The 25,072-nt window shown below is 46.9% G+C and overlaps 38 non-coding genes across 38 annotated transcripts; all 38 read left to right on the forward strand.

Annotated features, from left to right (window-relative positions):
• The first annotated feature begins 5,531 nt into the window (after positions 1-5,531).
• Trnat-agu (transfer RNA threonine (anticodon AGU)) lies at positions 5,532-5,603 on the forward strand. Its single transcript has one exon. It is a non-coding gene; the product is annotated as a tRNA-Thr (tRNA).
• A 501-nt stretch (positions 5,604-6,104) lies between these two features.
• Positions 6,105-6,177, forward strand: Trnar-ucg (transfer RNA arginine (anticodon UCG)). Its single transcript has one exon. It is a non-coding gene; the product is annotated as a tRNA-Arg (tRNA).
• A 440-nt stretch (positions 6,178-6,617) lies between these two features.
• On the forward strand, positions 6,618-6,690 carry Trnak-cuu (transfer RNA lysine (anticodon CUU)). Its single transcript has one exon. It is a non-coding gene; the product is annotated as a tRNA-Lys (tRNA).
• Positions 6,691-7,011: 321 nt separating this feature from the next.
• Positions 7,012-7,083, forward strand: Trnat-agu (transfer RNA threonine (anticodon AGU)). Its single transcript has one exon. It is a non-coding gene; the product is annotated as a tRNA-Thr (tRNA).
• Positions 7,084-7,643: 560 nt separating this feature from the next.
• On the forward strand, positions 7,644-7,716 carry Trnar-ucg (transfer RNA arginine (anticodon UCG)). The gene has a single exon. It is a non-coding gene; the product is annotated as a tRNA-Arg (tRNA).
• Positions 7,717-8,156: 440 nt separating this feature from the next.
• Positions 8,157-8,229, forward strand: Trnak-cuu (transfer RNA lysine (anticodon CUU)). The gene has a single exon. It is a non-coding gene; the product is annotated as a tRNA-Lys (tRNA).
• A 321-nt stretch (positions 8,230-8,550) lies between these two features.
• On the forward strand, positions 8,551-8,622 carry Trnat-agu (transfer RNA threonine (anticodon AGU)). Its single transcript has one exon. It is a non-coding gene; the product is annotated as a tRNA-Thr (tRNA).
• A 560-nt stretch (positions 8,623-9,182) lies between these two features.
• On the forward strand, positions 9,183-9,255 carry Trnar-ucg (transfer RNA arginine (anticodon UCG)). Its single transcript has one exon. It is a non-coding gene; the product is annotated as a tRNA-Arg (tRNA).
• Positions 9,256-9,695: 440 nt separating this feature from the next.
• On the forward strand, positions 9,696-9,768 carry Trnak-cuu (transfer RNA lysine (anticodon CUU)). The gene has a single exon. It is a non-coding gene; the product is annotated as a tRNA-Lys (tRNA).
• A 321-nt stretch (positions 9,769-10,089) lies between these two features.
• Positions 10,090-10,161, forward strand: Trnat-agu (transfer RNA threonine (anticodon AGU)). Its single transcript has one exon. It is a non-coding gene; the product is annotated as a tRNA-Thr (tRNA).
• A 566-nt stretch (positions 10,162-10,727) lies between these two features.
• Trnar-ucg (transfer RNA arginine (anticodon UCG)) lies at positions 10,728-10,800 on the forward strand. Its single transcript has one exon. It is a non-coding gene; the product is annotated as a tRNA-Arg (tRNA).
• A 440-nt stretch (positions 10,801-11,240) lies between these two features.
• On the forward strand, positions 11,241-11,313 carry Trnak-cuu (transfer RNA lysine (anticodon CUU)). The gene has a single exon. It is a non-coding gene; the product is annotated as a tRNA-Lys (tRNA).
• A 321-nt stretch (positions 11,314-11,634) lies between these two features.
• On the forward strand, positions 11,635-11,706 carry Trnat-agu (transfer RNA threonine (anticodon AGU)). The gene has a single exon. It is a non-coding gene; the product is annotated as a tRNA-Thr (tRNA).
• Positions 11,707-12,275: 569 nt separating this feature from the next.
• Positions 12,276-12,348, forward strand: Trnar-ucg (transfer RNA arginine (anticodon UCG)). The gene has a single exon. It is a non-coding gene; the product is annotated as a tRNA-Arg (tRNA).
• Positions 12,349-12,788: 440 nt separating this feature from the next.
• On the forward strand, positions 12,789-12,861 carry Trnak-cuu (transfer RNA lysine (anticodon CUU)). Its single transcript has one exon. It is a non-coding gene; the product is annotated as a tRNA-Lys (tRNA).
• Positions 12,862-13,182: 321 nt separating this feature from the next.
• On the forward strand, positions 13,183-13,254 carry Trnat-agu (transfer RNA threonine (anticodon AGU)). Its single transcript has one exon. It is a non-coding gene; the product is annotated as a tRNA-Thr (tRNA).
• A 566-nt stretch (positions 13,255-13,820) lies between these two features.
• Positions 13,821-13,893, forward strand: Trnar-ucg (transfer RNA arginine (anticodon UCG)). The gene has a single exon. It is a non-coding gene; the product is annotated as a tRNA-Arg (tRNA).
• A 440-nt stretch (positions 13,894-14,333) lies between these two features.
• On the forward strand, positions 14,334-14,406 carry Trnak-cuu (transfer RNA lysine (anticodon CUU)). The gene has a single exon. It is a non-coding gene; the product is annotated as a tRNA-Lys (tRNA).
• A 321-nt stretch (positions 14,407-14,727) lies between these two features.
• On the forward strand, positions 14,728-14,799 carry Trnat-agu (transfer RNA threonine (anticodon AGU)). Its single transcript has one exon. It is a non-coding gene; the product is annotated as a tRNA-Thr (tRNA).
• Positions 14,800-15,365: 566 nt separating this feature from the next.
• On the forward strand, positions 15,366-15,438 carry Trnar-ucg (transfer RNA arginine (anticodon UCG)). The gene has a single exon. It is a non-coding gene; the product is annotated as a tRNA-Arg (tRNA).
• Positions 15,439-15,878: 440 nt separating this feature from the next.
• Trnak-cuu (transfer RNA lysine (anticodon CUU)) lies at positions 15,879-15,951 on the forward strand. Its single transcript has one exon. It is a non-coding gene; the product is annotated as a tRNA-Lys (tRNA).
• Positions 15,952-16,272: 321 nt separating this feature from the next.
• Trnat-agu (transfer RNA threonine (anticodon AGU)) lies at positions 16,273-16,344 on the forward strand. Its single transcript has one exon. It is a non-coding gene; the product is annotated as a tRNA-Thr (tRNA).
• A 557-nt stretch (positions 16,345-16,901) lies between these two features.
• Trnar-ucg (transfer RNA arginine (anticodon UCG)) lies at positions 16,902-16,974 on the forward strand. The gene has a single exon. It is a non-coding gene; the product is annotated as a tRNA-Arg (tRNA).
• A 440-nt stretch (positions 16,975-17,414) lies between these two features.
• On the forward strand, positions 17,415-17,487 carry Trnak-cuu (transfer RNA lysine (anticodon CUU)). The gene has a single exon. It is a non-coding gene; the product is annotated as a tRNA-Lys (tRNA).
• Positions 17,488-17,808: 321 nt separating this feature from the next.
• Trnat-agu (transfer RNA threonine (anticodon AGU)) lies at positions 17,809-17,880 on the forward strand. The gene has a single exon. It is a non-coding gene; the product is annotated as a tRNA-Thr (tRNA).
• Positions 17,881-18,440: 560 nt separating this feature from the next.
• Positions 18,441-18,513, forward strand: Trnar-ucg (transfer RNA arginine (anticodon UCG)). The gene has a single exon. It is a non-coding gene; the product is annotated as a tRNA-Arg (tRNA).
• A 440-nt stretch (positions 18,514-18,953) lies between these two features.
• Trnak-cuu (transfer RNA lysine (anticodon CUU)) lies at positions 18,954-19,026 on the forward strand. Its single transcript has one exon. It is a non-coding gene; the product is annotated as a tRNA-Lys (tRNA).
• Positions 19,027-19,347: 321 nt separating this feature from the next.
• On the forward strand, positions 19,348-19,419 carry Trnat-agu (transfer RNA threonine (anticodon AGU)). The gene has a single exon. It is a non-coding gene; the product is annotated as a tRNA-Thr (tRNA).
• A 560-nt stretch (positions 19,420-19,979) lies between these two features.
• Positions 19,980-20,052, forward strand: Trnar-ucg (transfer RNA arginine (anticodon UCG)). The gene has a single exon. It is a non-coding gene; the product is annotated as a tRNA-Arg (tRNA).
• Positions 20,053-20,492: 440 nt separating this feature from the next.
• On the forward strand, positions 20,493-20,565 carry Trnak-cuu (transfer RNA lysine (anticodon CUU)). The gene has a single exon. It is a non-coding gene; the product is annotated as a tRNA-Lys (tRNA).
• Positions 20,566-20,886: 321 nt separating this feature from the next.
• Trnat-agu (transfer RNA threonine (anticodon AGU)) lies at positions 20,887-20,958 on the forward strand. The gene has a single exon. It is a non-coding gene; the product is annotated as a tRNA-Thr (tRNA).
• A 563-nt stretch (positions 20,959-21,521) lies between these two features.
• Positions 21,522-21,593, forward strand: Trnar-ucg (transfer RNA arginine (anticodon UCG)). Its single transcript has one exon. It is a non-coding gene; the product is annotated as a tRNA-Arg (tRNA).
• A 441-nt stretch (positions 21,594-22,034) lies between these two features.
• Trnak-cuu (transfer RNA lysine (anticodon CUU)) lies at positions 22,035-22,107 on the forward strand. Its single transcript has one exon. It is a non-coding gene; the product is annotated as a tRNA-Lys (tRNA).
• Positions 22,108-22,428: 321 nt separating this feature from the next.
• Trnat-agu (transfer RNA threonine (anticodon AGU)) lies at positions 22,429-22,500 on the forward strand. Its single transcript has one exon. It is a non-coding gene; the product is annotated as a tRNA-Thr (tRNA).
• Positions 22,501-23,066: 566 nt separating this feature from the next.
• Trnar-ucg (transfer RNA arginine (anticodon UCG)) lies at positions 23,067-23,139 on the forward strand. The gene has a single exon. It is a non-coding gene; the product is annotated as a tRNA-Arg (tRNA).
• A 440-nt stretch (positions 23,140-23,579) lies between these two features.
• On the forward strand, positions 23,580-23,652 carry Trnak-cuu (transfer RNA lysine (anticodon CUU)). The gene has a single exon. It is a non-coding gene; the product is annotated as a tRNA-Lys (tRNA).
• A 321-nt stretch (positions 23,653-23,973) lies between these two features.
• Positions 23,974-24,045, forward strand: Trnat-agu (transfer RNA threonine (anticodon AGU)). The gene has a single exon. It is a non-coding gene; the product is annotated as a tRNA-Thr (tRNA).
• A 576-nt stretch (positions 24,046-24,621) lies between these two features.
• Positions 24,622-24,694, forward strand: Trnar-ucg (transfer RNA arginine (anticodon UCG)). Its single transcript has one exon. It is a non-coding gene; the product is annotated as a tRNA-Arg (tRNA).
• Positions 24,695-25,072: the final 378 nt, after the last annotated feature.

The following is a 25,072-nucleotide window of genomic DNA, read 5'->3' on the forward strand; positions in this document are numbered from 1 at the left end:
TTCGAATCTTCGAGTTACCTTTTGAGATTACAACAGACCAAATTAATGCCGTAATTTCACCCTTCGGTAAAGTGCTCAGCAACTTTGCCGAGAAATGGTCAAGCGCGCATAAGTTCCCAGTACTAAATGGAGTACGGCAGCTTCGAGTAGAGCTACAAAAGCACATCCCGTCGTACGTCAATGTCTGCGGATATAGGGGGATTGTAATTTATGACGACCAACCGCGAACCTGTGCCGCCTGTAACAAGCCTGGGCACGTTCGCGCAGAATGTATACAGCGGCGCGTTGCACAGCTGCCGGCCGGCGAGGCCGACAGGCCACCGGCGATGACAACACTGCCGGGAACCTACGCCGCCGTGGCACGCGACCGACCGACTGCCTCCTCAGCCCCTGAATCGTGTGCAAATACTAATTCTCCAGACACTGAAATTCCGATGGACGTCAGTGCCGTCATAGCTGACGACCTACAAGAGTCCCGCCAATCTACGGAAACAGTTGAAGTTCCACCGACACAGGCACCTGCAACTGTAAAGGCAGCAGATCCGCCGGAAGCTGAAGACCGACACACCTTGCAGGAAAGCGACACTAACGTGGCTACTGAAGAAAGTCCGTCGAGAGGCAATTCCCCGAAGAAAAATAAGAAACGCCGGCTGGCGCGCAAAGGTGCAGAGGAGACAGCTCCCGCACTCCGACAAAAAGCGAAGGAAGTAGGCAGTACCTTAAGCCAACAGATCTGTAGCAACACGAAAGCGACACCAGTTTCTGTGGAGCGTTCCCCTTCTGCGCTGGAAAAACGAGACGTCCAAGGAAAGCCAACAAAGAAAGCATCCAGCGACCCTCAAGAAACGAGTCACTCTCATGAAGCTTCACTCGTCCCACCCACGACGACAACCTCAACCAGCTGGGCAGACGAAAGCGACCATAACACTGCCGACGCTGAAATGACAGAAGTTTCAGGAACTCAGACAGACTGTAAGCTAGCCCCACAGGTGGCTGATTTCTTCAACGACGACGTCTCCGCGAACGAACATTCTCAAGAACAAGGACACACCGCTGAAACATTTGCTACCGGTGAATATTATTAAGATGCGTTTTAAAGCTGACGTTTGCGGGCCAAAACAGAAGAATGTTTTTTAAAGTTAGATCAAGTAGAACGAAGAATGTCTGACATACAAGCATACAAAATCGCGACAGTAAACCTTAACAAGATTCACAGTTCCTTTAAACTACAGAACTTAAAAGATTTTATATATGCTTCTGACAGTGACATTATACTTTTACAAGAAGTGACAGACATTGAGCTTGGTAACATACCTGGCTTCAACGCCATTACAAACCCAGGGCATGGAGCGGCAATGGGCACGGCTCTGCTCACAAAGGAGGGCATAGTAGTCCAAGATGTAGTAAAACTACCAAACAGTAAAGGCATAGCGGCCACAATAAACAACATACGGCTCATTAATGTGTATGCCCCTTCAGGATCCAGTAACAGGCACCGCAGAACGGAGTTCTTTAAAGAAGAAATTGTCCCACTATTTGGAACTCGATATGATCACCTTATCCTAGGAGGAGATTTTAATTGTGTTTTGCATGCCAAAGACCAAACTCCAAATTTTAACAAGTGTACTGAACTGGAACGTATAGTTAATGACTTACGACTAATAGACTCATGGGAACATATGCACGGTGCAGCCCCTGGCTTCACCCACGCCACAAGTCACTCGGCGAGCCGTCTCGACAGGATATATGTAACGCACAATTTGAAACACCTCATTTTGCAGTCCGAAGTATGGCCTACCGTTTTTTCAGATCATGCTGCATACATATGCACAATCAATCTGATAAAACAAGGGACATTCAGAGGTCGAGGCACATGGAAGCTCAATGTGTCACATCTGGAAGACCCTGCTTGTCAGGAGGCATTTCACAAGGTATGGCGAGAGTGTGAAAGCAAATTTAGCTCGTACAACTCTGGCACTGACTGGTGGCTGAAACATGCCAAACCTAAAATACGGAGGTTTTTCATAAACTACTCCAAAGACAAAAACTTTTGGTACAAATCAACTATAGAATTTTACTTTCAGTGTCTAAGGGATTTGTACAAGTGCGATGCAACAGTTGTGGACAACTACGAAAGAATTAACAAAATTAAAGCAAAAATCTTAGCACTACGGCGTAAAAAACTGGAAGGCTACCAAATAAGGTCGCGTGCCCAGAACATAGCCCAGCACGAGGTCACTTCCATTTACCATGTCATTCGTGAAAGCAAAAGGGCGGCTCGCAAGCTATTCTCTGAAATAACAACTGATGATGGAAGGAAGCTGACGAAGCAAAGAGAGATTAAAGAGGCAATCGTACAGCATTTTGAATCCTTAATGTCTAGTCAGCCGGTTGACGGACAGCTTCAAGACGAGTTAATGATCAACCTCCAGGGCAAAGTATGCCACGCGGAAGCACAAACTCTCATCTCGGAAGTGACTGAAGAAGACGTCGAAGAAGCTATATATGGAAGCACGACAAATAAGGCTCCAGGGGCAGATGGCATTCCGGCAGAATTTTATCGCAGATTCAGTGGCCTCGTAAAAGGCAAGTTTACTCTCATCTGCAACGAACTGATAAACCCTGAGAATGACATCCCGAAGGAATTTCGTGAGGGACTCGTAGTGCTAGTGCCAAAAACTACCAATACGAAATCTGTAAGCGCTCTGAGGCCAATTACGCTTTTAAACAGCGATTACAAAATCTTTGGCCGCATCCTCGCTCGCAGGCTGAAAACCACAATGACCAGCGTCACTGGCCCTTATCAAACAAGTGTGGGCAAAGACAGAAGAATTCTCCAGACCCTCTGTGATTACAGGGACATAATCTCAACGGCCGATGTCTGCAAAATAAAATGTGCCCTCATCTCACTCGACTTTGACAAAGCCTTCGACAGAGTTAATCATAGTTTTCTCCTTCGCACCATGGGCGCAATGGGCTTCCCACCTCGATTCATTGCGGTAGTAAGAAATACAGTAACAAACAACTCAGCCAGATTTGTCATCAATGGACACATTAGCCGCCCGATTGACGTCACCAGCTCCATTAGGCAAGGGTGTCCAATGTCAATGGCACTGTTCGCCATCGCCATTGAGCCCCTGCTTGCCTCCCTTATGAAACATCTACAAGGACTACAAATACATGGAGAAAAGATCGTGTGCAAGGCGTACGCTGATGATGTTGGCTTCCTAGTCGTGAATGGCGCTGAAGTACAGAGCGCACTACAAATAGTAACAAAATATGAACAGGCATCTGGTGCAAAACTTAATAGAACAAAGTCGGGGATTTTCAACATCGGCAGTGGAATTGGGACGCAAACGCAGGATCTGTTACGCGAGCTTGTAACCATGAAATGTCTCGGCATAGATTTTAAAAGAAATATCAAGCACACTATTGCTGCGAATTATCGAAAATTACTTAACAGCATACGCGCCTCTGTACAAGCACATAGTATTAGGAAACTCGATGAACTTCAAAAAGTAACAGTGGCAAATGTATACATCACATCCAAAGTTAATTATGTAGCACAAGTTCTGCCACCACCTGCGACTTTGTTGAAAAGCATCGCATCTGCACTAGGACACTTTGTGAGCCGCGGACGTATTTTCAAAGTCAAATATGACATTCTGATGCTCCCTACGAAATGTGGTGGGTTAAATCTTACCGATGTCAGCAAAAAAGCGCAAGCCTTATACCTTGCTACCACATACAAACAATGGAAAGAGCCAAGTGGTACCCTTGCTGCACATTTGTTAAACGAAATAGCTCCTGCTGACGTCAGTGCACCTATAAATGTCCAACACATACCCACCGGACTATACCACTTGAAATACTTTTTCGTAGAATACAGCTATATACAGGCAAGGATTCCTGGCAAAGACATCATGAAAGTAAAAGAACTTTATAATAACTTGATGAAAGACAAACCCAGAAACGACGTAGAACAAAAGTATCCTCGTTATAACTGGGAAACAATATGGGAAAATATTCACTGCCGGAACTTGCCAACGTATGTCAAATCGACCTGGTACTTTGCTGTAAACAGAAAAATTGCGACGAACTCTAAACTTCACTCTATTCGATTGGCCGAGTCACCGCTGTGTCCATTATGTAAAATACCAGATACCGAAGAGCATAGATTGTTGTGTGACAGGGTAACAGAAATATGGCTCTACATAAGACAAAAGATAGCGAGCGTCAGCAGAACTACGCCCAATGCCGTTACGACTGCTGAATTTTTAAACCCTGACGGTATACCTTACCCTAAAACAAAACGAAATGCAATTAACTGGTTGAAAGGCCAAACGATGCATTACGTCCTAACGAAAGAATCAAGCAATAGGGAGGACTTCTGGGTATACCTTACAACTGAGCACCACAAGTTGATGTGTACTAAAAAATACAAAGAAAATTACGCAAACTTTTTAACTAAAACAATCCTGTAACCATTAGAAATGCGTAATTTACATTGCACATCCAAGCATTTCGTATATTAGACGAATGATTTTTGGTTAAAGTTTGTTCTTCACGTAGCAGGAGGAGGATTTCCAACAGAAAGTAGTCAGAGAAGATCATCAGTATAGACCAATTAAGCCTATGTGTCTCTATTACTTTGGTTTTGGGGAAACACAGTGATGAAACTGGTATCCGCCATTTATTTATTTTATGTTTTTCTTTCCTTTTCTTTTCACAAGAAGACACATTTATGTTACTTAAGTGTAAAATCAAGCAGAAGAAGCCTATTTTACTTCATTACCTTCTGAAAAAGGACATTATTTTTATCTGCAATAATGAGTTTGCTTCTTTCCGTTTTTCCACGCACGGAGAACGAAATTTACAGATGCAGTTACATTTCCACAACAATTATGAGACTGCCTTCTCAATGGAATTTACATTTATTTTTATTCAAGCCATGTTGCAAACAAAGGCAACAGAAGGTGCATACTTCGTTCGTCGTTCAGAAGAAGCGCGTTTCCACATCATCAAGTTACATTCATTCTTAAAGGCGGAGAAGCCGGGCCGAGAAGGCAACACTTGGCGAGCGTAAAGGATGGGTTGAAGGGGAGGAAGGAGACCCAAAAAAAAGAAAAAAAAAAAAAAAAAAAAAAAAAAGTCGGTAGTACATGAGACTCTTAATCTCAGGGTCGTGGGTTCGAGCCCCACGCTGGGCGGCGCAAAATTTTGTGTCTACGCGGATCCAACATGCGCCCCTCTCGTGAGCCTTGCGTAATGAACGTAACGGGTTACGACGATGCCTAGCTTCGTATGAATATCAGAGGAACGGTATTTGAAGCTGAAAGTGACTCTGAAATGAAATAAATGTGTTGTTTTGGAATTTTAGTTGTACATCGATATAGTGTGAGATGTGTAGGAAAGCAGCAGCTGTGCTAACTAAATGCAAATAATGGTCGCTCATGCGGTGCGTTTCGAGCTGAAGGGCTCCGATTCACTACTCTGTAAGAACAAAGTACCCGAAAAGGGCGCTAGGAGGCGCCTCCTTAGCTCAGTGGCAGAGCGCTGGTCTAGTAAACCAGAGGTCGTGAGTTCGATCCTCACAGGAGGCAAATGAATTTTGTAACAGCCCCTCCCACCGTGGCCCTTTCGAAAAAAGCGGTCAGGGATAAAAAAAATTATGAATGGGTGCGGTATTTAAGAAATGCTCTCGCAAATGAATAGTGTGAATGGTGCTATTAAAGTGGGCACCAGAATCTGCAGCTTTTGGCAGTCTGCGGAGAATGCCGACGTGAAATACTTAGTTCGTCGTCGTCGGCGCCGCCGCCGCCGCTTTGGTAATAGCGACAACTCGCCATTGTATCACATAGGGTGAGGTACCTTCTGCAAGCGACTGAGATGGCACTAAGCGATTGAAGCTGATTTGCCACCTCTTGTTTGATCAGCGTCATAAGGGCTTGAATGTAACTTGCGATGGGACACAGCAAGAAGTAGCGTCGTACTTTTAGTACTGAAATTTGAGATGGAGAACTGCGTCAAAGATGGGAAATTCATTCTGCCAAGTGTACAAATGGCGAAAATGAAGTGTGTGTGGAGAAGTATACTGCACCAGTGACCGTGTGGCCTAATGGATAAGGCGTCGGACTTCGGATCCGAAGATTGCAGGTTCGAATCCTGTCACGGTCGAGTTTTTCCTGTTCTGCAAAAGATGCATGCTGTTTTACTGTGTTGTTTGAGTACTCTAAAACTAGTTGGAAGTTGCTGCTGTCCGCTTCCTGGCTGCAAAACCGGCGTCTACCAGAAGCACAAGCAAGACAAGGGTGATCTGTAGCGAAGTTTTCGGCACAGTGCCGTTCAGGAGAGTTTTTGTTGTAACTACTGCATCTGATTCAGGAGCCAAGGGCTACGCCACAGGCGTCTGCGCACTGTCGAGCATGTGTGTTGAATAATGGTGCTGATAGCCACGTATCATTTCAAGCAGATTTGATGCCTTTCGGAGACAATTTTTCATTGAATAGGATTGTAGCTGACTTGTGGCAGCAGGAAATAAGTTGTAGTCAAAAGAATCTTCAATAGATGGTCGCAGGTCAAATCAGTATTGTATGGCTCGTAACGCGTTGCGTGCAGCCCGGCTAGCTCAGTCGGTAGTACATGAGACTCTTAATCTCAGGGTCGTGGGTTCGAGCCCCACGCTGGGCGGCGCAAAATTTTGTGTCTACGCGGATCCAACATGCGCCCCTCTCGTGAGCCTTGCGTAATGAACGTAACGGGTTACGACGATGCCTAGCTTCGTATGAATATCAGAGGAACGGTATTTGAAGCTGAAAGTGACTCTGAAATGAAATAAATGTGTTGTTTTGGAATTTTAGTTGTACATCGATATAGTGTGAGATGTGTAGGAAAGCAGCAGCTGTGCTAACTAAATGCAAATAATGGTCGCTCATGCGGTGCGTTTCGAGCTGAAGGGCTCCGATTCACTACTCTGTAAGAACAAAGTACCCGAAAAGGGCGCTAGGAGGCGCCTCCTTAGCTCAGTGGCAGAGCGCTGGTCTAGTAAACCAGAGGTCGTGAGTTCGATCCTCACAGGAGGCAAATGAATTTTGTAACAGCCCCTCCCACCGTGGCCCTTTCGAAAAAAGCGGTCAGGGATAAAAAAAATTATGAATGGGTGCGGTATTTAAGAAATGCTCTCGCAAATGAATAGTGTGAATGGTGCTATTAAAGTGGGCACCAGAATCTGCAGCTTTTGGCAGTCTGCGGAGAATGCCGACGTGAAATACTTAGTTCTTGTGATGTATTTTCTACCCCTGATAAAGACCCTCGCGATTGTCGTCGTCGTCGTCGTCGTCGTCGTCGGCGCCGCCGCCGCCGCTTTGGTAATAGCGACAACTCGCCATTGTATCACATAGGGTGAGGTACCTTCTGCAAGCGACTGAGATGGCACTAAGCGATTGAAGCTGATTTGCCACCTCTTGTTTGATCAGCGTCATAAGGGCTTGAATGTAACTTGCGATGGGACACAGCAAGAAGTAGCGTCGTACTTTTAGTACTGAAATTTGAGATGGAGAACTGCGTCAAAGATGGGAAATTCATTCTGCCAAGTGTACAAATGGCGAAAATGAAGTGTGTGTGGAGAAGTATACTGCACCAGTGACCGTGTGGCCTAATGGATAAGGCGTCGGACTTCGGATCCGAAGATTGCAGGTTCGAATCCTGTCACGGTCGAGTTTTTCCTGTTCTGCAAAAGATGCATGCTGTTTTACTGTGTTGTTTGAGTACTCTAAAACTAGTTGGAAGTTGCTGCTGTCCGCTTCCTGGCTGCAAAACCGGCGTCTACCAGAAGCACAAGCAAGACAAGGGTGATCTGTAGCGAAGTTTTCGGCACAGTGCCGTTCAGGAGAGTTTTTGTTGGAACTACTGCATCTGATTCAGGAGCCAAGGGCTACGCCACAGGCGTCTGCGCACTGTCGAGCATGTGTGTTGAATAATGGTGCTGATAGCCACGTATCATTTCAAGCAGATTTGATGCCTTTCGGAGACAATTTTTCATTGAATAGGATTGTAGCTGATTTGTGGCAGCAGGAAATAAGTTGTAGTCAAAAGAATCTTCAATAGATGGTCGCAGGTCAAATCAGTATTGTATGGCTCGTAACGCGTTGCGTGCAGCCCGGCTAGCTCAGTCGGTAGTACATGAGACTCTTAATCTCAGGGTCGTGGGTTCGAGCCCCACGCTGGGCGGCGCAAAATTTTGTGTCTACGCGGATCCAACATGCGCCCCTCTCGTGAGCCTTGCGTAATGAACGTAACGGGTTACGACGATGCCTAGCTTCGTATGAATATCAGAGGAACGGTATTTGAAGCTGAAAGTGACTCTGAAATGAAATAAATGTGTTGTTTTGGAATTTTAGTTGTACATCGATATAGTGTGAGATGTGTAGGAAAGCAGCAGCTGTGCTAACTAAATGCAAATAATGGTCGCTCATGCGGTGCGTTTCGAGCTGAAGGGCTCCGATTCACTACTCTGTAAGAACAAAGTACCCGAAAAGGGCGCTAGGAGGCGCCTCCTTAGCTCAGTGGCAGAGCGCTGGTCTAGTAAACCAGAGGTCGTGAGTTCGATCCTCACAGGAGGCAAATGAATTTTGTAACAGCCCCTCCCACCGTGGCCCTTTCGAAAAAAGCGGTCAGGGATAAAAAAAATTATGAATGGGTGCGGTATTTAAGAAATGCTCTCGCAAATGAATAGTGTGAATGGTGCTATTAAAGTGGGCACCAGAATCTGCAGCTTTTGGCAGTCTGCGGAGAATGCCGACGTGAAATACTTAGTTCTTGTGATGTATTTTCTACCCCTGATAAAGACCCTCGCGATTGTCGTCGTCGTCGTCGTCGTCGTCGTCGTCGTCGCCGCCGCCGCTTTGGTAATAGCGACAACTCGCCATTGTATCACATAGGGTGAGGTACCTTCTGCAAGCGACTGAGATGGCACTAAGCGATTGAAGCTGATTTGCCACCTCTTGTTTGATCAGCGTCATAAGGGCTTGAATGTAACTTGCGATGGGACACAGCAAGAAGTAGCGTCGTACTTTTAGTACTGAAATTTGAGATGGAGAACTGCGTCAAAGATGGGAAATTCATTCTGCCAAGTGTACAAATGGCGAAAATGAAGTGTGTGTGGAGAAGTATACTGCACCAGTGACCGTGTGGCCTAATGGATAAGGCGTCGGACTTCGGATCCGAAGATTGCAGGTTCGAATCCTGTCACGGTCGAGTTTTTCCTGTTCTGCAAAAGATGCATGCTGTTTTACTGTGTTGTTTGAGTACTCTAAAACTAGTTGGAAGTTGCTGCTGTCCGCTTCCTGGCTGCAAAACCGGCGTCTACCAGAAGCACAAGCAAGACAAGGGTGATCTGTAGCGAAGTTTTCGGCACAGTGCCGTTCAGGAGAGTTTTTGTTGTAACTACTGCATCTGATTCAGGAGCCAAGGGCTACGCCACAGGCGTCTGCGCACTGTCGAGCATGTGTGTTGAATAATGGTGCTGATAGCCACGTATCATTTCAAGCAGATTTGATGCCTTTCGGAGACAATTTTTCATTGAATAGGATTGTAGCTGATTTGTGGCAGCAGGAAATAAGTTGTAGTCAAAAGAATCTTCAATAGATGGTCGCAGGTCAAATCAGTATTGTATGGCTCGTAACGCGTTGCGTGCAGCCCGGCTAGCTCAGTCGGTAGTACATGAGACTCTTAATCTCAGGGTCGTGGGTTCGAGCCCCACGCTGGGCGGCGCAAAATTTTGTGTCTACGCGGATCCAACATGCGCCCCTCTCGTGAGCCTTGCGTAATGAACGTAACGGGTTACGACGATGCCTAGCTTCGTATGAATATCAGAGGAACGGTATTTGAAGCTGAAAGTGACTCTGAAATGAAATAAATGTGTTGTTTTGGAATTTTAGTTGTACATCGATATAGTGTGAGATGTGTAGGAAAGCAGCAGCTGTGCTAACTAAATGCAAATAATGGTCGCTCATGCGGTGCGTTTCGAGCTGAAGGGCTCCGATTCACTACTCTGTAAGAACAAAGTACCCGAAAAGGGCGCTGGGAGGCGCCTCCTTAGCTCAGTGGCAGAGCGCTGGTCTAGTAAACCAGAGGTCGTGAGTTCGATCCTCACAGGAGGCAAATGAATTTTGTAACAGCCCCTCCCACCGTGGCCCTTTCGAAAAAAGCGGTCAGGGATAAAAAAAATTATGAATGGGTGCGGTATTTAAGAAATGCTCTCGCAAATGAATAGTGTGAATGGTGCTATTAAAGTGGGCACCAGAATCTGCAGCTTTTGGCAGTCTGCGGAGAATGCCGACGTGAAATACTTAGTTCTTGTGATGTATTTTCTACCCCTGATAAAGACCCTCGCGATTGTGGTCGTCGTCGTCGTCGTCGTCGTCGTCGTCGGCGCCGCCGCCGCCGCTTTGGTAATAGCGACAACTCGCCATTGTATCACATAGGGTGAGGTACCTTCTGCAAGCGACTGAGATGGCACTAAGCGATTGAAGCTGATTTGCCACCTCTTGTTTGATCAGCGTCATAAGGGCTTGAATGTAACTTGCGATGGGACACAGCAAGAAGTAGCGTCGTACTTTTAGTACTGAAATTTGAGATGGAGAACTGCGTCAAAGATGGGAAATTCATTCTGCCAAGTGTACAAATGGCGAAAATGAAGTGTGTGTGGAGAAGTATACTGCACCAGTGACCGTGTGGCCTAATGGATAAGGCGTCGGACTTCGGATCCGAAGATTGCAGGTTCGAATCCTGTCACGGTCGAGTTTTTCCTGTTCTGCAAAAGATGCATGCTGTTTTACTGTGTTGTTTGAGTACTCTAAAACTAGTTGGAAGTTGCTGCTGTCCGCTTCCTGGCTGCAAAACCGGCGTCTACCAGAAGCACAAGCAAGACAAGGGTGATCTGTAGCGAAGTTTTCGGCACAGTGCCGTTCAGGAGAGTTTTTGTTGGAACTACTGCATCTGATTCAGGAGCCAAGGGCTACGCCACAGGCGTCTGCGCACTGTCGAGCATGTGTGTTGAATAATGGTGCTGATAGCCACGTATCATTTCAAGCAGATTTGATGCCTTTCGGAGACAATTTTTCATTGAATAGGATTGTAGCTGATTTGTGGCAGCAGGAAATAAGTTGTAGTCAAAAGAATCTTCAATAGATGGTCGCAGGTCAAATCAGTATTGTATGGCTCGTAACGCGTTGCGTGCAGCCCGGCTAGCTCAGTCGGTAGTACATGAGACTCTTAATCTCAGGGTCGTGGGTTCGAGCCCCACGCTGGGCGGCGCAAAATTTTGTGTCTACGCGGATCCAACATGCGCCCCTCTCGTGAGCCTTGCGTAATGAACGTAACGGGTTACGACGATGCCTAGCTTCGTATGAATATCAGAGGAACGGTATTTGAAGCTGAAAATGACTCTGAAATGAAATAAATGTGTTGTTTTGGAATTTTAGTTGTACATCGATATAGTGTGAGATGTGTAGGAAAGCAGCAGCTGTGCTAACTAAATGCAAATAATGGTCGCTCATGCGGTGCGTTTCGAGCTGAAGGGCTCCGATTCACTACTCTGTAAGAACAAAGTACCCGAAAAGGGCGCTAGGAGGCGCCTCCTTAGCTCAGTGGCAGAGCGCTGGTCTAGTAAACCAGAGGTCGTGAGTTCGATCCTCACAGGAGGCAAATGAATTTTGTAACAGCCCCTCCCACCGTGGCCCTTTCGAAAAAAGCGGTCAGGGATAAAAAAAATTATGAATGGGTGCGGTATTTAAGAAATGCTCTCGCAAATGAATAGTGTGAATGGTGCTATTAAAGTGGGCACCAGAATCTGCAGCTTTTGGCAGTCTGCGGAGAATGCCGACGTGAAATACTTAGTTCTTGTGATGTATTTTCTACCCCTGATAAAGACCCTCGCGATTGTGGTCGTCGTCGTCGTCGTCGTCGTCGTCGTCGTCGGCGCCGCCGCCGCCGCTTTGGTAATAGCGACAACTCGCCATTGTATCACATAGGGTGAGGTACCTTCTGCAAGCGACTGAGATGGCACTAAGCGATTGAAGCTGATTTGCCACCTCTTGTTTGATCAGCGTCATAAGGGCTTGAATGTAACTTGCGATGGGACACAGCAAGAAGTAGCGTCGTACTTTTAGTACTGAAATTTGAGATGGAGAACTGCGTCAAAGATGGGAAATTCATTCTGCCAAGTGTACAAATGGCGAAAATGAAGTGTGTGTGGAGAAGTATACTGCACCAGTGACCGTGTGGCCTAATGGATAAGGCGTCGGACTTCGGATCCGAAGATTGCAGGTTCGAATTCTGTCACGGTCGAGTTTTTCCTGTTCTGCAAAAGATGCATGCTGTTTTACTGTGTTGTTTGAGTACTCTAAAACTAGTTGGAAGTTGCTGCTGTCCGCTTCCTGGCTGCAAAACCGGCGTCTACCAGAAGCACAAGCAAGACAAGGGTGATCTGTAGCGAAGTTTTCGGCACAGTGCCGTTCAGGAGAGTTTTTGTTGGAACTACTGCATCTGATTCAGGAGCCAAGGGCTACGCCACAGGCGTCTGCGCACTGTCGAGCATGTGTGTTGAATAATGGTGCTGATAGCCACGTATCATTTCAAGCAGATTTGATGCCTTTCGGAGACAATTTTTCATTGAATAGTATTGTAGCTGATTTGTGGCAGCAGGAAATAAGTTGTAGTCAAAAGAATCTTCAATAGATGGTCGCAGGTCAAATCAGTATTGTATGGCTCGTAACGCGTTGCGTGCAGCCCGGCTAGCTCAGTCGGTAGTACATGAGACTCTTAATCTCAGGGTCGTGGGTTCGAGCCCCACGCTGGGCGGCGCAAAATTTTGTGTCTACGCGGATCCAACATGCGCCCCTCTCGTGAGCCTTGCGTAATGAACGTAACGGGTTACGACGATGCCTAGCTTCGTATGAATATCAGAGGAACGGTATTTGAAGCTGAAAGTGACTCTGAAATGAAATAAATGTGTTGTTTTGGAATTTTAGTTGTACATCGATATAGTGTGAGATGTGTAGGAAAGCAGCAGCTGTGCTAACTAAATGCAAATAATGGTCGCTCATGCGGTGCGTTTCGAGCTGAAGGGCTCCGATTCACTACTCTGTAAGAACAAAGTACCCGAAAAGGGCGCTAGGAGGCGCCTCCTTAGCTCAGTGGCAGAGCGCTGGTCTAGTAAACCAGAGGTCGTGAGTTCGATCCTCACAGGAGGCAAATGAATTTTGTAACAGCCCCTCCCACCGTGGCCCTTTCGAAAAAAGCGGTCAGGGATAAAAAAAATTATGAATGGGTGCGGTATTTAAGAAATGCTCTCGCAAATGAATAGTGTGAATGGTGCTATTAAAGTGGGCACCAGAATCTGCAGCTTTTGGCAGTCTGCGGAGAATGCCGACGTGAAATACTTAGTTCTTGTGATGTATTTTCTACCCCTGATAAAGACCCTCGCGATTGTCGTCGTCGTCGTCGTCGTCGTCGTCGTCGTCGGCGCCGCCGCCGCCGCTTTGGTAATAGCGACAACTCGCCATTGTATCACATAGGGTGAGGTACCTTCTGCAAGCGACTGAGATGGCACTAAGCGATTGAAGCTGATTTGCCACCTCTTGTTTGATCAGCGTCATAAGGGCTTGAATGTAACTTGCGATGGGACACAGCAAGAAGTAGCGTCGTACTTTTAGTACTGAAATTTGAGATGGAGAACTGCGTCAAAGATGGGAAATTCATTCTGCCAAGTGTACAAATGGCGAAAATGAAGTGTGTGTGGAGAAGTATACTGCACCAGTGACCGTGTGGCCTAATGGATAAGGCGTCGGACTTCGGATCCGAAGATTGCAGGTTCGAATCCTGTCACGGTCGAGTTTTTCCTGTTCTGCAAAAGATGCATGCTGTTTTACTGTGTTGTTTGAGTACTCTAAAACTAGTTGGAAGTTGCTGCTGTCCGCTTCCTGGCTGCAAAACCGGCGTCTACCAGAAGCACAAGCAAGACAAGGGTGATCTGTAGCGAAGTTTTCGGCACAGTGCCGTTCAGGAGAGTTTTTGTTGTAACTACTGCATCTGATTCAGGAGCCAAGGGCTACGCCACAGGCGTCTGCGCACTGTCGAGCATGTGTGTTGAATAATGGTGCTGATAGCCACGTATCATTTCAAGCAGATTTGATGCCTTTCGGAGACAATTTTTCATTGAATAGGATTGTAGCTGATTTGTGGCAGCAGGAAATAAGTTGTAGTCAAAAGAATCTTCAATAGATGGTCGCAGGTCAAATCAGTATTGTATGGCTCGTAACGCGTTGCGTGCAGCCCGGCTAGCTCAGTCGGTAGTACATGAGACTCTTAATCTCAGGGTCGTGGGTTCGAGCCCCACGCTGGGCGGCGCAAAATTTTGTGTCTACGCGGATCCAACATGCGCCCCTCTCGTGAGCCTTGCGTAATGAACGTAACGGGTTACGACGATGCCTAGCTTCGTATGAATATCAGAGGAACGGTATTTGAAGCTGAAAGTGACTCTGAAATGAAATAAATGTGTTGTTTTGGAATTTTAGTTGTACATCGATATAGTGTGAGATGTGTAGGAAAGCAGCAGCTGTGCTAACTAAATGCAAATAATGGTCGCTCATGCGGTGCGTTTCGAGCTGAAGGGCTCCGATTCACTACTCTGTAAGAACAAAGTACCCGAAAAGGGCGCTAGGAGGCGCCTCCTTAGCTCAGTGGCAGAGCGCTGGTCTAGTAAACCAGAGGTCGTGAGTTCGATCCTCACAGGAGGCAAATGAATTTTGTAACAGCCCCTCCCACCGTGGCCCTTTCGAAAAAAGCGGTCAGGGATAAAAAAAATTATGAATGGGTGCGGTATTTAAGAAATGCTCTCGCAAATGAATAGTGTGAATGGTGCTATTAAAGTGGGCACCAGAATCTGCAGCTTTTGGCAGTCTGCGGAGAATGCCGACGTGAAATACTTAGTTCTTGTGATGTATTTTCTACCCCTGGTAAAGACCCTCGCGATTGTCGTCGTCGTCGTCGTCGTCGTCGTCGTCGTCGGCGCCGCCGCCGCCGCTTTGGTAATAGCGACAACTCGCCATTGTATCACATAGGGTGAGGTACCTTCTGCAAGCGACTGAGATGGCACTAAGCGATTGAAGCTGATTTGCCACCTCTTGTTTGATCAGCGTCATAAGGGCTTGAATGTAACTTGCGATGGGACACAGCAAGAAGTAGCGTCGTACTTTTAGTACTGAAATTTGAGATGGAGAACTGCGTCAAAGATGGGAAATTCATTCTGCCAAGTGTACAAATGGCGAAAATGAAGTGTGTGTGGAGAAGTATACTGCACCAGTGACCGTGTGGCCTAATGGATAAGGCGTCGGACTTCGGATCCGAAGATTGCAGGTTCGAATCCTGTCACGGTCGAGTTTTTCCTGTTCTGCAAAAGATGCATGCTGTTTTACTGTGTTGTTTGAGTACTCTAAAACTAGTTGGAAGTTGCTGCTGTCCGCTTCCTGGCTGCAAAACCGGCGTCTACCAGAAGCACAAGCAAGACAAGGGTGATCTGTAGCGAAGTTTTCGGCACAGTGCCGTTCAGGAGAGTTTTTGTTGTAACTACTGCATCTGATTCAGGAGCCAAGGGCTACGCCACAGGCGTCTGCGCACTGTCGAGCATGTGTGTTGAATAATGGTGCTGATAGCCACGTATCATTTCAAGCAGATTTGATGCCTTTCGGAGACAATTTTTCATTGAATAGGATTGTAGCTGATTTGTGGCAGCAGGAAATAAGTTGTAGTCAAAAGAATCTTCAATAGATGGTCGCAGGTCAAATCAGTATTGTATGGCTCGTAACGCGTTGCGTGCAGCCCGGCTAGCTCAGTCGGTAGTACATGAGACTCTTAATCTCAGGGTCGTGGGTTCGAGCCCCACGCTGGGCGGCGCAAAATTTTGTGTCTACGCGGATCCAACATGCGCCCCTCTCGTGAGCCTTGCGTAATGAACGTAACGGGTTACGACGATGCCTAGCTTCGTATGAATATCAGAGGAACGGTATTTGAAGCTGAAAGTGACTCTGAAATGAAATAAATGTGTTGTTTTGGAATTTTAGTTGTACATCGATATAGTGTGAGATGTGTAGGAAAGCAGCAGCTGTGCTAACTAAATGCAAATAATGGTCGCTCATGCGGTGCGTTTCGAGCTGAAGGGCTCCGATTCACTACTCTGTAAGAACAAAGTACCCGAAAAGGGCGCTAGGAGGCGCCTCCTTAGCTCAGTGGCAGAGCGCTGGTCTAGTAAACCAGAGGTCGTGAGTTCGATCCTCACAGGAGGCAAATGAATTTTGTAACAGCCCCTCCCACCGTGGCCCTTTCGAAAAAAGCGGTCAGGGATAAAAAAAATTATGAATGGGTGCGGTATTTAAGAAATGCTCTCGCAAATGAATAGTGTGAATGGTGCTATTAAAGTGGGCACCAGAATCTGCAGCTTTTGGCAGTCTGCGGAGAATGCCGACGTGAAATACTTAGTTCTTGTGATGTATTTTCTACCCCTGATAAAGACCCTCGCGATTGTCGTCGTCGTCGTCGTCGTCGTCGGCGCCGCCGCCGCCGCTTTGGTAATAGCGACAACTCGCCATTGTATCACATAGGGTGAGGTACCTTCTGCAAGCGACTGAGATGGCACTAAGCGATTGAAGCTGATTTGCCACCTCTTGTTTGATCAGCGTCATAAGGGCTTGAATGTAACTTGCGATGGGACACAGCAAGAAGTAGCGTCGTACTTTTAGTACTGAAATTTGAGATGGAGAACTGCGTCAAAGATGGGAAATTCATTCTGCCAAGTGTACAAATGGCGAAAATGAAGTGTGTGTGGAGAAGTATACTGCACCAGTGACCGTGTGGCCTAATGGATAAGGCGTCGGACTTCGGATCCGAAGATTGCAGGTTCGAATCCTGTCACGGTCGAGTTTTTCCTGTTCTGCAAAAGATGCATGCCGTTTTACTGTGTTGTTTGAGTACTCTAAAACTAGTTGGAAGTTGCTGCTGTCCGCTTCCTGGCTGCAAAACCGGCGTCTACCAGAAGCACAAGCAAGACAAGGGTGATCTGTAGCGAAGTTTTCGGCACAGTGCCGTTCAGGAGAGTTTTTGTTGTAACTACTGCATCTGATTCAGGAGCCAAGGGCTACGCCACAGGCGTCTGCGCACTGTCGAGCATGTGTGTTGAATAATGGTGCTGATAGCCACGTATCATTTCAAGCAGATTTGATGCCTTTCGGAGACAATTTTTCATTGAATAGGATTGTAGCTGATTTGTGGCAGCAGGAAATAAGTTGTAGTCAAAAGAATCTTCAATAGATGGTCGCAGGTCAAATCAGTATTGTTTGGCTCGTAACGCGTTGCGTGCAGCCCGGCTAGCTCAGTCGGTAGTACATGAGACTCTTAATCTCAGGGTCGTGGGTTCGAGCCCCACGCTGGGCGGCGCAAAATTTTGTGTCTACGCGGATCCAACATGCGCCCCTCTCGTGAGCCTTGCGTAATGAACGTAACGGGTTACGACGATGCCTAGCTTCGTATGAATATCAGAGGAACGGTATTTGAAGCTGAAAGTGACTCTGAAATGAAATAAATGTGTTGTTTTGGAATTTTAGTTGTACATCGATATAGTGTGAGATGTGTAGGAAAGCAGCAGCTGTGCTAACTAAATGCAAATAATGGTCGCTCATGCGGTGCGTTTCGAGCTGAAGGGCTCCGATTCACTACTCTGTAAGAACAAAGTACCCGAAAAGGGCGCTAGGAGGCGCCTTCTTAGCTCAGTGGCAGAGCGCTGGTCTAGTAAACCAGAGGTCGTGAGTTCGATCCTCACAGGAGGCAAATGAATTTTGTAACAGCCCCTCCCACCGTGGCCCTTTCGAAAAAAGCGGTCAGGGATAAAAAAAATTATGAATGGGTGCGGTATTTAAGAAATGCTCTCGCAAATGAATAGTGTGAATGGTGCTATTAAAGTGGGCACCAGAATCTGCAGCTTTTGGCAGTCTGCGGAGAATGCCGACGTGAAATACTTAGTTCTTGTGATGTATTTTCTACCCCTGATAAAGACCCTCGCGATTGTCGTCGTCGTCGTCGTCGTCGTCGTCGGCGCCGCCGCCGCCGCTTTGGTAATAGCGACAACTCGCCATTGTATCACATAGGGTGAGGTACCTTCTGCAAGCGACTGAGATGGCACTAAGCGATTGAAGCTGATTTGCCACCTCTTGTTTGATCAGCGTCATAAGGGCTTGAATGTAACTTGCGATGGGACACAGCAAGAAGTAGCGTCGTACTTTTAGTACTGAAATTTGAGATGGAGAACTGCGTCAAAGATGGGAAATTCATTCTGCCAAGTGTACAAATGGCGAAAATGAAGTGTGTGTGGAGAAGTATACTGCACCAGTGACCGTGTGGCCTAATGGATAAGGCGTCGGACTTCGGATCCGAAGATTGCAGGTTCGAATCCTGTCACGGTCGAGTTTTTCCTGTTCTGCAAAAGATGCATGCTGTTTTACTGTGTTGTTTGAGTACTCTAAAACTAGTTGGAAGTTGCTGCTGTCCGCTTCCTGGCTGCAAAACCGGCGTCTACCAGAAGCACAAGCAAGACAAGGGTGATCTGTAGCGAAGTTTTCGGCACAGTGCCGTTCAGGAGAGTTTTTGTTGTAACTACTGCATCTGATTCAGGAGCCAAGGGCTACGCCACAGGCGTCTGCGCACTGTCGAGCATGTGTGTTGAATAATGGTGCTGATAGCCACGTATCATTTCAAGCAGATTTGATGCCTTTCGGAGACAATTTTTCATTGAATAGGATTGTAGCTGATTTGTGGCAGCAGGAAATAAGTTGTAGTCAAAAGAATCTTCAATAGATGGTCGCAGGTCAAATCAGTATTGTATGGCTCGTAACGCGTTGCGTGCAGCCCGGCTAGCTCAGTCGGTAGTACATGAGACTCTTAATCTCAGGGTCGTGGGTTCGAGCCCCACGCTGGGCGGCGCAAAATTTTGTGTCTACGCGGATCCAACATGCGCCCCTCTCGTGAGCCTTGCGTAATGAACGTAACGGGTTACGACGATGCCTAGCTTCGTATGAATATCAGAGGAACGGTATTTGAAGCTGAAAGTGACTCTGAAATGAAATAAATGTGTTGTTTTGGAATTTTAGTTGTACATCGATATAGTGTGAGATGTGTAGGAAAGCAGCAGCTGGGCTAACTAAATGCAAATAATGGTCGCTCATGCGGTGCGTTTCGAGCTGAAGGGCTCCGATTCACTACTCTGTAAGAACAAAGTACCCGAAAAGGGCGCTAGGAGGCGCCTTCTTAGCTCAGTGGCAGAGCGCTGGTCTAGTAAACCAGAGGTCGTGAGTTCGATCCTCACAGGAGGCAAATGAATTTTGTAACAGCCCCTCCCACCGTGGCCCTTTCGAAAAAAGCGGTCAGGGATAAAAAAAATTATGAATGGGTGCGGTATTTAAGAAATGCTCTCGCAAATGAATAGTGTGAATGGTGCTATTAAAGTGGGCACCAGAATCTGCAGCTTTTGGCAGTCTGCGGAGAATGCCGACGTGAAATACTTAGTTCTTGTGATGTATTTTCTACCCCTGATAAAGACCCTCGCGATTGTCGTCGTCGTCGTCGTCGTCGTCGTCGGCGCCGCCGCCGCCGCTTTGGTAATAGCGACAACTCGCCATTGTATCACATAGGGTGAGGTACCTTCTGCAAGCGACTGAGATGGCACTAAGCGATTGAAGCTGATTTGCCACCTCTTGTTTGATCAGCGTCATAAGGGCTTGAATGTAACTTGCGATGGGACACAGCAAGAAGTAGCGTCGTACTTTTAGTACTGAAATTTGAGATGGAGAACTGCGTCAAAGATGGGAAATTCATTCTGCCAAGTGTACAAATGGCGAAAATGAAGTGTGTGTGGAGAAGTATACTGCACCAGTGACCGTGTGGCCTAATGGATAAGGCGTCGGACTTCGGATCCGAAGATTGCAGGTTCGAATCCTGTCACGGTCGAGTTTTTCCTGTTCTGCAAAAGATGCATGCTGTTTTACTGTGTTGTTTGAGTACTCTAAAACTAGTTGGAAGTTGCTGCTGTCCGCTTCCTGGCTGCAAAACCGGCGTCTACCAGAAGCACAAGCAAGACAAGGGTGATCTGTAGCGAAGTTTTCGGCACAGTGCCGTTCAGGAGAGTTTTTGTTGTAACTACTGCATCTGATTCAGGAGCCAAGGGCTACGCCACAGGCGTCTGCGCACTGTCGAGCATGTGTGTTGAATAATGGTGCTGATAGCCACGTATCATTTCAAGCAGATTTGATGCCTTTCGGAGACAATTTTTCATTGAATAGGATTGTAGCTGATTTGTGGCAGCAGGAAATAAGTTGTAGTCAAAAGAATCTTCAATAGATGGTCGCAGGTCAAATCAGTATTGTATGGCTCGTAACGCGTTGCGTGCAGCCCGGCTAGCTCAGTCGGTAGTACATGAGACTCTTAATCTCAGGGTCGTGGGTTCGAGCCCCACGCTGGGCGGCGCAAAATTTTGTGTCTACGCGGATCCAACATGCGCCCCTCTCGTGAGCCTTGCGTAATGAACGTAACGGGTTACGACGATGCCTAGCTTCGTATGAATATCAGAGGAACGGTATTTGAAGCTGAAAGTGACTCTGAAATGAAATAAATGTGTTGTTTTGGAATTTTAGTTGTACATCGATATAGTGTGAGATGTGTAGGAAAGCAGCAGCTGGGCTAACTAAATGCAAATAATGGTCGCTCATGCGGTGCGTTTCGAGCTGAAGGGCTCCGATTCACTACTCTGTAAGAACAAAGTACCCGAAAAGGGCGCTAGGAGGCGCCTTCTTAGCTCAGTGGCAGAGCGCTGGTCTAGTAAACCAGAGGTCGTGAGTTCGATCCTCACAGGAGGCAAATGAATTTTGTAACAGCCCCTCCCACCGTGGCCCTTTCGAAAAAAGCGGTCAGGGATAAAAAAAATTATGAATGGGTGCGGTATTTAAGAAATGCTCTCGCAAATGAATAGTGTGAATGGTGCTATTAAAGTGGGCACCAGAATCTGCAGCTTTTGGCAGTCTGCGGAGAATGCCGACGTGAAATACTTAGTTCTTGTGATGTATTTTCTACCCCTGATAAAGACCCTCGCGATTGTCGTCGTCGTCGTCGTCGTCGTCGTCGTCGGCGCCGCCGCCGCCGCTTTGGTAATAGCGACAACTCGCCATTGTATCACATAGGGTGAGGTACCTTCTGCAAGCGACTGAGATGGCACTAAGCGATTGAAGCTGATTTGCCACCTCTTGTTTGATCAGCGTCATAAGGGCTTGAATGTAACTTGCGATGGGACACAGCAAGAAGTAGCGTCGTACTTTTAGTACTGAAATTTGAGATGGAGAACTGCGTCAAAGATGGGAAATTCATTCTGCCAAGTGTACAAATGGCGAAAATGAAGTGTGTGTGGAGAAGTATACTGCACCAGTGACCGTGTGGCCTAATGGATAAGGCTCGGACTTCGGATCCGAAGATTGCAGGTTCGAATCCTGTCACGGTCGAGTTTTTCCTGTTCTGCAAAAGATGCATGCTGTTTTACTGTGTTGTTTGAGTACTCTAAAACTAGTTGGAAGTTTGCTGCTGTCCGCTTCCTGGCTGCAAAACCGGCGTCTACCAGAAGCACAAGCAAGACAAGGGTGATCTGTAGCGAAGTTTTCGGCACAGTGCCGTTCAGGAGAGTTTTTGTTGGAACTACTGCATCTGATTCAGGAGCCAAGGGCTACGCCACAGGCGTCTGCGCACTGTCGAGCATGTGTGTTGAATAATGGTGCTGATAGCCACGTATCATTTCAAGCAGATTTGATGCCTTTCGGAGACAATTTTTCATTGAATAGGATTGTAGCTGATTTGTGGCAGCAGGAAATAAGTTGTAGTCAAAAGAATCTTCAATAGATGGTCGCAGGTCAAACCAGTATTGTATGGCTCGTAACGCGTTGCGTGCAGCCCGGCTAGCTCAGTCGGTAGAGCATGAGACTCTTAATCTCAGGGTCGTGGGTTCGAGCCCCACGCTGGGCGGCGCAAAATTTTGTGTCTACACGGATCCAACATGCGCCCCTCTCGTGAGCCTTGCGTAATGAACGTAACGGGTTACGACGATGCCTAGCTTCGTATGAATATCAGAGGAACGGTATTTGAAGCTGAAAGTGACTCTGAAATGAAATAAATGTGTTGTTTTGGAATTTTAGTTGTACATCGATATAGTGTGAGATGTGTAGGAAAGCAGCAGCTGTGCTAACTAAATGCAAATAATGGTCGCTCATGCGGTGCGTTTCGAGCTGAAGGGCTCCGATTCACTACTCTGTAAGAACAAAGTACCCGAAAAGGGCGCTAGGAGGCGCCTCCTTAGCTCAGTGGCAGAGCGCTGGTCTAGTAAACCAGAGGTTGTGAGTTCGATCCTCACAGGAGGCAAATGAATTTTGTAACAGCCCCTCCCACCGTGGCCCTTTCGAAAAAAGCGGTCAGGGATAAAAAAAATTATGAATGGGTGCGGTATTTAAGAAATGCTCTCGCAAATGAATAGTGTGAATGGTGCTATTAAAGTGGGCACCAGAATCTGCAGCTTTTGGCAGTCTGCGGAGAATGCCGACGTGAAATACTTAGTTCTTGTGATGTATTTTCTACCCCTGATAAAGACCCTCGCGATTGTCGTCGTCGTCGTCGTCGTCGTCGTCGTCGTCGGCGCCGCCGCCGCCGCTTTGGTAATAGCGACAACTCGCCATTGTATCACATAGGGTGAGGTACCTTCTGCAAGCGACTGAGATGGCACTAAGCGATTGAAGCTGATTTGCCACCTCTTGTTTGATCAGCGTCATAAGGGCTTGAATGTAACTTGCGATGGGACACAGCAAGAAGTAGCGTCGTACTTTTAGTACTGAAATTTGAGATGGAGAACTGCGTCAAAGATGGGAAATTCATTCTGCCAAGTGTACAAATGGCGAAAATGAAGTGTGTGTGGAGAAGTATACTGCACCAGTGACCGTGTGGCCTAATGGATAAGGCGTCGGACTTCGGATCCGAAGATTGCAGGTTCGAATCCTGTCACGGTCGAGTTTTTCCTGTTCTGCAAAAGATGCATGCTGTTTTACTGTGTTGTTTGAGTACTCTAAAACTAGTTGGAAGTTGCTGCTGTCCGCTTCCTGGCTGCAAAACCGGCGTCTACCAGAAGCACAAGCAAGACAAGGGTGATCTGTAGCGAAGTTTTCGGCACAGTGCCGTTCAGGAGAGTTTTTGTTGGAACTACTGCATCTGATTCAGGAGCCAAGGGCTACGCCACAGGCGTCTGCGCACTGTCGAGCATGTGTGTTGAATAATGGTGCTGATAGCCACGTATCATTTCAAGCAGATTTGATGCCTTTCGGAGACAATTTTTCATTGAATAGGATTGTAGCTGATTTGTGGCAGCAGGAAATAAGTTGTAGTCAAAAGAATCTTCAATAGATGGTCGCAGGTCAAATCAGTATTGTATGGCTCGTAACGCGTTGCGTGCAGCCCGGCTAGCTCAGTCGGTAGAGCATGAGACTCTTAATCTCAGGGTCGTGGGTTCGAGCCCCACGCTGGGCGGCGCAAAATTTTGTGTCTACGCGGATCCAACATGCGCCCCTCTCGTGAGCCTTGCGTAATGAACGTAACGGGTTACGACGATGCCTAGCTTCGTATGAATATCAGAGGAACGGTATTTGAAGCTGAAAGTGACTCTGAAATGAAATAAATGTGTTGTTTTGGAATTTTAGTTGTACATCGATATAGTGTGAGATGTGTGGGAAAGCAGCAGCTGTGCTGACTAAAGGCAAATAATGGTCGCTCATGCGGTGCGTTTCGAGCTGAAGGGCTCCGATTCACTACTCTGTAAGAACAAAGTACCCGAAAAGGGCGCTAGGAGGCGCCTCCTTAGCTCAGTGGCAGAGCGCTGGTCTAGTAAACCAGAGGTCGTGAGTTCGATCCTCACAGGAGGCAAATGAATTTTGTAACAGCCCCTCCCACCGTGGCCCTTTCGAAAAAAGCGGTCAGGGATAAAAAAAAATTATGAATGGGTGCGGTATTTAAGAAATGCTCTCGCAAATGAATAGTGTGAATGGTGCTATTAAAGTGGGCACCAGAATCTGCAGCTTTTGGCAGTCTGCGGAGAATGCCGACGTGAAATACTTAGTTCTTGTGATGTATTTTCTACCCCTGATAAAGACCCTCGCGATTGTGGTCGTCGTCGTCGTCGTCGTCGTCGTCGTCGTCGTCGTCGGCGCCGCCGCCGCCGCTTTGGTAATAGCGACAACTCGCCATTGTATCACATAGGGTGAGGTACCTTCTGCAAGCGACTGAGATGGCACTAAGCGATTGAAGCTGATTTGCCACCTCTTGTTTGATCAGCGTCATAAGGGCTTGAATGTAACTTGCGATGGGACACAGCAAGAAGTAGCGTCGTACTTTTAGTACTGAAATTTGAGATGGAGAACTGCGTCAAAGATGGGAAATTCATTCTGCCAAGTGTACAAATGGCGAAAATGAAGTGTGTGTGGAGAAGTATACTGCACCAGTGACCGTGTGGCCTAATGGATAAGGCGTCGGACTTCGGATCCGAAGATTGCAGGTTCGAATCCTGTCACGGTCGAGTTTTTCCTGTTCTGCAAAAGATGCATGCTGTTTTACTGTGTTGTTTGAGTACTCTAAAACTAGTTGGAAGTTGCTGCTGTCCGCTTCCTGGCTGCAAAACCGGCGTCTACCAGAAGCACAAGCAAGACAAGGGTGATCTGTAGCGAAGTTTTCGGCACAGTGCCGTTCAGGAGAGTTTTTGTTGGAACTACTGCATCTGATTCAGGAGCCAAGGGCTACGCCACAGGCGTCTGCGCACTGTCGAGCATGTGTGTTGAATAATGGTGCTGATAGCCACGTATCATTTCAAGCAGATTTGATGCCTTTCGGAGACAATTTTTCATTGAATAGGATTGTAGCTGATTTGTGGCAGCAGGAAATAAGTTGTAGTCAAAAG

The sequence above is a fragment of the Schistocerca cancellata genome, unplaced genomic scaffold (assembly GCF_023864275.1).
Source record: "Schistocerca cancellata isolate TAMUIC-IGC-003103 unplaced genomic scaffold, iqSchCanc2.1 HiC_scaffold_1109, whole genome shotgun sequence".
Taxonomy (NCBI): Eukaryota; Metazoa; Arthropoda; class Insecta; order Orthoptera; family Acrididae; genus Schistocerca; species Schistocerca cancellata.